We start from the raw sequence: 10,567 nt of genomic DNA on the forward strand, positions 1-10,567 counted from the left end.
CGCTATCCCGAGGAGGACACCTAAAGGCGAGCCGTAATGGCCTCATCTTTGGCAAGCTCCTTCGGTTTTTTTCACAGTTTTTTTCCAGATTCTTTTTCCGTTTTTTTTTTTTTTTTACGTTCTGCTGATCCTCGTTCTTTAAATGACGCTATCCCGAGGAGGACACCTAAAGGCAAGCCGTAATGGCCTCATCTTTGGCAAGCTCCTTCGGTTTTTTTCACAGTTTTTTTCCATATTTTTTTCCCTTTTTCCCTTTTTTTTTTCTTTTTTTTTTACGTTATGCTGACCCTCGTTCTTTAAATTACGCTATCCCGAGGAGGACACCTAAAGGCGAGCCGTAATGGTCTCATCTTTGGCAAGCTCCTTCGGTTTTTTTCACAGTTTTTTTCCAGATACCTTTTCCGTTTTTTTTTTTTTTTTTTTTTTTTTTTTTTTTTTTTTTTTTTTTTTTTTTTTACGTTCTGCTGACCCTCGTTCTTTAAATTACGCTATCCCGAGGAGGACACCTAAAGGCGAGCCGTAATGGCCTCATCTTTGGCAAGCTCCTTCGGTTTTTTTCACAGTTTTTTTCCAGATCTTTTTCCCTTTTTATTTTTTTTTATTTTATTTTTTTTTTACGTTCTGCTGACCCTCGTTCTTTAAATTACGCTATCCCGAGGAGGACACCTAAAGGCGAGCCGTAATGGCCTCATCTTTGGCAAGCTCCTTCGGTTTTTTTCACAGTTTTTTTCCAAATTCTTTTTCCGTTATTTTTTTTTTATTATTTTTTTTTTTTACATTCTGCTGACCCTCGTTCTTTAAATGACGCTATCCCGAGGAGGACACCTAAAGGCGAGCCGTATGGCCTCATCTTTGGCAAGCTCCTTCGGTTTTTTTCACAGCTTTTTTCCAGATTCTCTTTACGTTTTTTTTTTTTTTTTTTTTTTTTTTTTTTTTACGTTCTGCTGACCCTCGTTCTTTAAATTACGCTATCCCGAGGAGGACACCTAAAGGCGAGCCGTAATGGCCTCATCTTTGGCAAGCTCCTTCGGTTTTTTTCACAGTTTTTTTCCAGATTCTTTTTCCGTTATTTTTTTTTTTTTTTTTTACATTCTGCTGACCCTCGTTCTTTAAATGACGCTATCCCGAGGAGGACACCTAAAGGCGAGCCGTAATGGCCTCATCTTTGGCAAGCTCCTTCGGTTTTTTTCACAGTTTTTTTCCAGATTTTTTTCCCTTTTTCCCTTTTTTTTTATTTTTTATTTTTTATTTTTTTTTACGTTCTGCTGACCCTCGTTCTTTAAATTACGCTATCCCGAGGAGGACACCTAAAGGCGAGCCGTAATGGCCTCATCTTTGGCAAGCTCCTTCGGTTTTTTTCACAGTTTTTTTCCAAATTCTTTTTCCGTTATTTTTTTTTTATTATTTTTTTTTTACATTCTGCTGACCCTCGTTCTTTAAATGACGCTATCCCGAGGAGGACACCTAAAGGCGAGCCGTATGGCCTCATCTTTGGCAAGCTCCTTCGGTTTTTTTCACAGCTTTTTTCCAGATTCTCTTTACGTTTTTTTTTTTTTTTTTTTTTTTTTTTTTTTTTTTACGTTCTGCTGACCCTCGTTCTTTAAATTACGCTATCCCGAGGAGGACACCTAAAGGCGAGCCGTAATGGCCTCATCTTTGGCAAGCTCCTTCGGTTTTTTTCACAGTTTTTTTCCAGATTCTTTTTCCGTTATTTTTTTTTTTTTTTTTTTACATTCTGCTGACCCTCGTTCTTTAAATGACGCTATCCCGAGGAGGACACCTAAAGGCGAGCCGTAATGGCCTCATCTTTGGCAAGCTCCTTCGGTTTTTTTCACAGTTTTTTTCCAGATTTTTTTCCCTTTTTCCCTTTTTTTTTATTTTTTATTTTTTTTTTTTTTTTACGTTCTGCTGACCCTCGTTCTTTAAATTACGCTATCCCGAGGAGGACACCTAAAGGCGAGCCGTAATGGCCTCATCTTTGGCAAGCTCCTTCGGTTTTTTTCACAGTTTTTTTCCAGATTCTTTTTCCGTTATTTTTTTTTTTTTTTTTTTTTACATTCTGCTGACCCTCGTTCTTTAAATGACGCTATCCCGAGGAGGACACCTAAAGGCGAGCCGTAATGGCCTCATCTTTGGCAAGCTCCTTCGGTTTTTTTCACAGTTTTTTTCCAGATTCTTTTTCCGTTATTTTTTTTATTTTATTTTATTTTATTTTATTTTTTTTTACATTCTGCTGACCCTCGTTCTTTAAATGACGCTATCCCGAGGAGGACACCTAAAGGCGAGCCGTAATGGCCTCATCTTTGGCAAGCTCCTCCGATTTTTTTCACAGTTTTTTTCCAGATTTTTTTTCCGTTATTATTATTATTATTATTATTATTATTATTATTATTATTATTATTATTATTATTATTATTATTTTTTTTTTTTTTTTTTTACATTCTGCTGACCCTCGTTCTTTAAATTACGCTATCCCGAGGAGGACACCTAAAGGCGAGCCGTATGGCCTCATCTTTGGCAAGCTCCTCCGGTTTTTTCACAGTTTTTTTACATATTTTTTTCCGGGTTTTTTTTTTTTTTTTTTTTTTACGTTCTGCTGACCCTCGTTCTTTAAATTACGCTATCCCGAGGAGGACACCTGATGAGATATTTTGGAGGAAAAATAAATCTCTCCCAAAACACCCAAAACTAACCGGCAAGTGCACCGGGTTGTATCAAGTAATAAAAACTCACGGGAATGAGGTCGATCCCACAGGGATTGAAGGATTGAGCAATTTTAGTTTAGTGGTTGATTTAGTCAAGCGAATCAAGATTTGGTTGGGTGATTTGTGACTTGTAGAATGTAATTTGCATTGAAGTAAAGAGAACAAGAAATAAATTGCTGAAACTTAAAGAACAAGAAATTAAATGGCAGAAACTTAAAGTGCAAGAAATGTAAATTGCGGAATCTTAAAGTGCAAGGAATATAAATTACTTGAAATGTAAAGGGAATTGGGGAATGGATTTGCAGAATTTAAACAAGGAAAAACTAAATTGCATCAAACAGAAGAGGGAAAGGGAATTGGGATTGAACCGGATCTTGAAGCAGTAAAGTAAATGAACAGAAAAAGCAATAAACAGGGAATTTAAATGAGAAATTCAGATCTCAGGACCCAGAGACTAGAAAACCAAGTCTAGATCTCAATGCCTTCCTAGATCCAACAAGAACAATAGCAAGGAAATTGTAAATTGCAAAGAAAAGAGATGAAGAACAATGAACCGGAAATGGAATTCAATTAACAGAGAGATCCAAGATTGAGAATTGAAACATAATTTCTTCAATTCTCCAATCCAAGATCCAAGACAAATGTAAAATGAAATTGAAAGCAATGAAAACAAGAAATTAAAGTTCACTCAAGTTCAAAAGCTCTCCGAAAACTATTTTGAAAATTCTAAAAGGAAAGCTCCCTGAATAACTTGAATTCTATCCTATTTATACACTTTCAAAAATGATCTTCAAGCCTTGAGTTGGGCCTTTGCTCTTGGTGGAATTGGGTTGAAAGAGGCCTTGGTTGATTGCTCTTGAAGTTTGAAGAAGAACCAAAGTGAACCAATTGAACCGGTTTTTAGGTTAGCCAAAGTTGGACCAAAAGTTTGAGCCAAAGTTAGGGGTCTAACTTTGGCTCCAACTTTTCATAGCAGCAAGCAAAATTCTTCTGGTATGGATGTTGGTGCCAACGTTAGGGGTCTAACTTTGACCCTAACGTTGGCCTTGTTTAGTGCTAGTGGCGCCAACGTTAGCCTCCAAGTTAGGGGGCTAACGTTGGCGCAAACATTGGCCCTTCTCCCTTTGTAATTCATGTGCCAACGTTAGCCTCCAAGTTAGGGGGCTAACGTTGGCGCAAACGTTGGTGCCCAGGGGAGATCTTCTCAAGTTCCAACGTTAGCCTCCAAGTTAGGGGGCTAACGTTGGGGCTAACGTTGGCCCTTCTCCCTTTGTAATTCATGTGCCAACGTTAGCCTCCAAGTTAGGGGGCTAACGTTGGTGCAAACGTTGGATAGCCAGGGAGGAATTCATGTGCCAACGTTAGCCTCCAAGTTAGGGGGCTAACGTTGGCGCAAACGTGGGATGGTCCAGGGAAGAAAAATCAAGTTCCAACGTTAGCCTCCAAGTTAGGGGGCTAACGTTGGGGCTAACTTTATGCTTCTTGGTTTAATTTCACTTATTCCATTGTCCTCTCTTCACTTCTAGCCATTCCTCTTTGCTTCAATCTTTCTCCAAGCTTTCTTCACCTATCATTAATCAACCAAACTCATCAAAGCTATGCTCAAAATCATGAGATCTTCATTCTTTCATAATATGCAACAAATATAGCACAAAACCTCATGAAATGGCATGAATTCATATATGGTTGGTTCAATCAAGGGAAACATGAAAATCTACTCAATTAGCTTGCTTGTAGCTCAAGAAAGTGCATAATTCTAATGAAAACAAAAGAAAAGGACTATTTAAAATAGGCTAGGATGACTTGTCATCACAACACCAAACTTAAAGCTTGCTTGTCCCCAAGCAAGAAATGCATTATTGAGAAGAAAGAATGAAATGGAAGAGGAAGTTCATGCTAGCAGAGTATTATTGATAGTTCATAGGGTTTTGTGTGGATATGCAAATACTCACTTCTTATTGACTCCTAGGCCTAGAAAGTCTCTTTCAAGCTTCAAGTGACATACTGCTATGACCTCTCATTATTCCTTTATCCTTGGCTACTACTTTGTTCATAAGCTTTATTTGAGTGTCATGTGTAGCAAGTTCATTTTCTTTTCTTTATACTTGACACATTATTCACCATAGACACTTGGCTCACATTCCTTCTTAAAACATTGATGCCCAGCACCTCTTTGGGCTACTAAATGCCTTGTAGTTAGGTTGCTCTTGATAGTGGACTTTCAGCTGATGATCCCGGGTTAGTTAACCCAAGTCACCAAGTGTTGATGCACTCCTAAGAGCTTACTAATCCAAGCAGATCCTAGTACAAAGACATCACAGGCATATATTTTAAAGTTCAAGCTATTGGTGTCCAGCTTTGTTTCTTTTTGTTTTCTTTTGTTTTGCCACTTTTTGGCTATCTTTGTTCTTTCCTTCTTTTTGTTTTTCTTTCTAACCAAGGAATTTAATTCAATTGAGATTCATAGACAGTAGGCCACTTCTTTACTTAGAAGGAGATATCCTAGCTCTTTATTCACTAAAAGTGAGCTATTATACAATCACACACATACCACCACTTACTTTTATTCTACTTCTAACTAACAGAGACTATTTTACTTCACATTCAAACTGTTCTTTTATTGAATTAAAAGATGCAGGGGACAACACATGCTTCTTGTTAAGTGAAAATGAACACACAAGCAAACACAAAAACTAGCCTACTTATTTTGAAAGAAACAAACACAATGCAAAGACTTTTAATTAAAGAGGACTACTTAGAAATGCAAAGACAACTTAGAACAGATAGAATGCATGTTTTTTTCTTTGAACAAGGAGCAAGTCCACCTTTCATTTGTCATGCCTCTTCTTTCTCCTTTCATACACTTGGCTGCTAGTGTTCCCACCATCCTTGTTTGGTGCCTGTTGATCTTGCCAAAAGCCAGCATTATTCATAGCCTCCTCCACTCTATCTTCAAGTCTCATAGCTCTGTTCACTTCTACCTCACTTCTCATTTTGAAGAATTCATCAAAAGTTGGGAATGCCGGATCCATGTTGTGCATATGTTCTCCAATATAGTTCAGTTTGATTTGGCTATTGACATTATAATCGGCTTGCACTTCATACCTTGCTTCTTGGAGTGTTGTGAACTCCTTGAAAGCCTTCAAACTTTCAGCTTGCATTTGTTCCAACTTCCCAAAAGATTCATGAGATTGAAAGGCATGTTCTTCTTGCATCGCAAGAAATCTTGACTCGAATTCATTTTGTTTGTTTATTATTCTTAGCTCTCTTTCTTCTTGTGCTTGTTGGTTTTGCATGTACAGAGAATGGTATTCCTCTTGCCTCTCTTGGATTCTCGTGTACTGTTGAGACAACCTCCCTATTGCTTCTTGCATTTGAGTCATATCCATATTGCCATGTGGGAAAAAGTGTGGCTGCTCCTCCTCCTCTTGTGGCTCTTCTTCTATGTGTGGCTCATTGATGACAAGTCATCCTAGCCTATTTTAACTAGTCCTTTTCTTTTGTTTTCATTAGAATTATGCACTTTCTTGAGCTACAAGCAAGCTAATTGAGTAGATTTTCATGTTTCCCTTGAATGAACCAACCATATATGAATTCATGCCATTTCATGAGGTTTTGTGCTATATTTGTTGCATATTATGAAAGAATGAAGATCTCATGATTTTGAGCATAGCTTTGATGAGTTTGGTTGATTAATGATAGGTGAAGAAAGCTTGGAGAAAGATTGAAGCAAAGAGGAATGGCTAGAAGTGAAGAGAGGACAATGGAATAAGTGAAATTGAACCAGGAAGCATGAAGTTAGCCCCAACGTTAGCCCCCTAACTTGGAGGCTAACGTTGGAACTTGATTTTTCTTCCCTGGACCATCCCACGTTTGCGCCAACGTTAGCCCCCTAACTTGGAGGCTAACGTTGGCACATGAATTCCTCCCTGGCTATCCAACGTTTGCACCAACGTTAGCCCCCTAACTTGGAGGCTAACGTTGGCACATGAATTACAAAGGGAGAAGGGCCAACGTTAGCCCCAACGTTAGCCCCCTAACTTGGAGGCTAACGTTGGAACTTGAGAAGATCTCCCCTGGGCACCAACGTTTGTGCCAACGTTAGCCCCTAACTTGGAGGCTAACGTTGGCACATGAATTACAAAGGGAGAAGGGCCAACGTTTGCGCCAACGTTAGCCCCCTAACTTGGAGGCTAACGTTGGCGCCACTAGCACTAAACAAGGCCAACGTTAGGGTCAAAGTTAGACCCCTAACGTTGGCACCAACGTCCATACCAGAAGAATTTTGCTTGCTGCTATGAAAAGTTGGAGCCAAAGTTAGACCCCTAACTTTGGCTCAAACTTTTGGTCCAACTTTGGCTAACCTAAAAACCGGTTCAATTGGTTCACTTTGGTTCTTCTTCAAACTTCAAGAGCAATCAACCAAGGCCTCTTTCAACCCAATTCCACCAAGAACTGATGACAAGTCATCCTAGCCTATTTTAGCTAGTCTTTTTCTTTAGTTTTCATTAGAATTATGCACTTTCTTGAGCTACAAGCAAGCTAATTGAGTAGATTTTCATGTTTCCCTTGATTGAACCAACCATATATGAATTCATGCCATTTCATGAGGTTTTAGGCTATATTTGTTGCATATTATGAAAGAATGAATATCTCATGATTTTGAGCATAGCTTTGATGAGTTTGGTTGATTAATGATAGGTGAAGAAAGCTTGGAGAAAGGTTGAAGTAAAGAGGAATGGCTAGAAGTGAAGAAAGGAATAAGTGAAATTGATCCTGGAGGCATGAAGTTAGCCCCAACGTTAGCCCCCTAACTTGGAGGCTAACGTTGGGCATGAAGATCACTCCCTGGACTCCCCACGTTTGAGCCAACGTTAGCCCCCTAACTTGGAGGCTAACGTTGGCAAGAGAAACTTGAAACTCATCCCTGGGCCAGCTAACGTTGGCACATGAGTTATAAAGAGGGAGAAGGCCAACGTTTGCGCCAACGTTAGCCCCCTAACTTGGAGGCTAACTTTGGCACATGAATCACAAAGGGAGGGGCACCAACGTTTGCGCCAACGTTAGCCCCCTAACTTGGAGGCTAACGTTGGCGCCACTAGCACTAAGCAAGGCCAACGTTAGGGTCAAAGTTAGACCCCTAACGTTGGCACCAACGTCCAAACCAGAGAATTATGCTTGCTGCTATGAAAAGTTAGGGTCAAAGTTAGACCCCTAACTTTGGCCCTAACGTTGGGACCAACTATGGCTAACTTCAAAACCGGTTCAATTGGTTCACTTCGGTTCTTCTTCAAACTTCAAGAGCAATCAACCAAGGCCTCTTTCAACCCAATTCCACCAAGAACAAAGGCCCAACTCAAGGCTTGAAGATCATTTTGGAAAGTGTATAAATAGGATAGAATTCAAGTTATTCAGGGAGCTTTCCTTTTGGAATTTTCATAAGAGTTTTTGGAGAGCTTTTGTTACTGAGTGAACTTTAATTTCTTTGCTTTCATTGCTTTCAATTTCATTTTACACTTGTCTTGGATCTTGGATTGGAGAATTGAAGAAATTCTGTTTCAATCTCAATCTTGGATCTCTCTGTTTCGTTACTGTTAATTGAATTTCATTTCCGGTTCATTGTTCTTCATCTCTTTTCTTTGCAATTTCCAATTTCCTTGCTATTGTTCTTGTTGGATCTAGGAAGGCATTGAGATCTAGACTTGGTTTTCTAGTCTCTGGGTCCTGAGATCTGAATTTCTCATTTCATCCCTGTTTATTGCTTTTTCTGTTAATTTACTTTATTGCTTCAAGATCCGGTTCAATCCCAATTCCCTTGCCCTCTTCTGTTTGATGCAATTTAGTTTTTCCTTGTTTAAATTCTGCAAATCCATTCCCCAATTCCCTTTACATTTCAAGCAATTTATATTCCTTGCACTTTAAGATTCCGCAATTTACATTTCTTGCACTTTAAGTTTCTGCCATTTAATTTCTTGTTCTTTAAGTTTCAGCAATTTATTTCTTGTTCTCTTTACTTCAATGCAATTTACATTCTGCAAGTCACACAATCATCAACCAAATCTTGATTCGCTTGACTAAATCAACCACTAAACTAAAATTGCTCAATCCTTCAATCCCTGTGGGATCGACCTCACTCCCGTGAGTTTTTATTACTTGATACGACCCGGTACACTTGCCGGTTAGTTTTGGGTGTTTTGGGAGAGATTTATATTTCCTCCAAAATATCCCATCAAGAACAAAGGCCCAACTCAAGGCTTGAAGATCATTTTTGGAAGTGTATAAATAGGATAGAATTCAAGTTATTCGGGGAGCTTTCCTTTTAGAATTTTCAAAATAGTTTTCGGAGAGCTTTTGAACTTGAGTGAACTTTAATATCTTGTTTTCATTGCTTTCAATTTTATTTTACATTTGTCTTGGATCTTGGATTGGAGAATTGAAGAAATTCTGTTTCAATCTCAATCTGGGATCTCTCTGTTTCTTTACTGTTAATTGAATTCCATTTCCGGTTCATTGTTCTTCATCTCTTTTCTTTGCAATTTACAATTTCCTTGCTATTGTTCTTGTTGGATCTAGGAAGGCATTGAGATCTAGACTTGGTTTTCTAGTCTCTGGGTCCTGAGATCTGAATTTCTCATTTCAATTCCCTGTTTATTGCTTTTTCTGTTCATTTACTTTACTGCTTCAAGATCCGGTTCAATCCCAATTCCCTTTCCCTCTTCTGTTTGATGCAATTTAGTTTTTCCTTGTTTAAATTCTGCAAATCTATTCCCCAATTCCCTTTACATTTCAAGCAATTTATATTCCTTGCACTTTAAGATTCTGCAATTTACATTTCTTGCACTTTAAGTTTCTGCCATTTAATTTCTTGTTCTTTAAGTTTCAGCAATTTATTTCTTGTTCTCTTTACTTCAATGCAAATTACATTCTGCAAGTCACAAATCACCCAACCAAATCTTGATTCGCTTGACTAAATCAACCACTAAACTAAAATTGCTCAATCCTTCAATCCCTGTGGGATCGACCTCACTCCCGTGAGTTTTTATTACTTGATACGACCCGGTGCACTTGCCTGTTAGTTTTGGGTGTTTTGGGAGAGATTTATTTTTCCTCCAAAATATCTCATCAAGTTTTTGGCGCCGTTGCCGGGGATTGATTAGATTGACAATGATTAAGTGAGGTGGTGATCTAGATCAAGCACTTTTTCTTTAATTTTTGACTAACCCACTAACTGTTTGACGTTTTGTCTCAACTGACTACACTTAATTTTCAAGAGAATCACTGTGTGTTCCGGTGTTGATTTATATGTCACAGGGAAGAAGGAATTTCTGAGAAAGAAGAACATCACATCATGAAGCCACAACTCATTACACTAATAGAGAAAAATTGTTCCTATGGTGGAAATCCCTTGGAAGACTCTAAACAGCACCTATCCATTTTTCTGAAAACTTGTGGGGCTGTCAATATCAATGGTGTAGACCATGATACCATTAAGCTCTTGCTATTTCCCTTCTCACTGAAGAATGAAGCTGCACAATGGCTTGAAACCTTTCCCCAAGGAAGTATAACTAGTTGGGATGAATTGGTTGCCAAGTTTCTAGCCAAATTCTCCTCACCCCAACAACACATCAAGATGAAAGAAGGAGTGCATCCATTCATACAAAAAAAGGAAGAACCACTGTTCAAAGCATGGGAGAGATACAAGAAAGCAAATGACAAGGTGGATTTTCGAGCGTTCTATGAAGGATTAACCTCCGAAACAAGAAAAGCAGTAGATTACTTCTCAGATGGCCTACTCAAGGCAACAGCAACCACCCAAGGAACTGCAGAGTTCAGTAACAAAAGAGCCAATAACCAACACTCAT

The sequence above is a fragment of the Arachis ipaensis genome, chromosome B8 (assembly GCF_059453495.1).
Source record: "Arachis ipaensis isolate K30076 ecotype BB chromosome B8, ASM5945349v1, whole genome shotgun sequence".
Taxonomy (NCBI): Eukaryota; Viridiplantae; Streptophyta; class Magnoliopsida; order Fabales; family Fabaceae; genus Arachis; species Arachis ipaensis.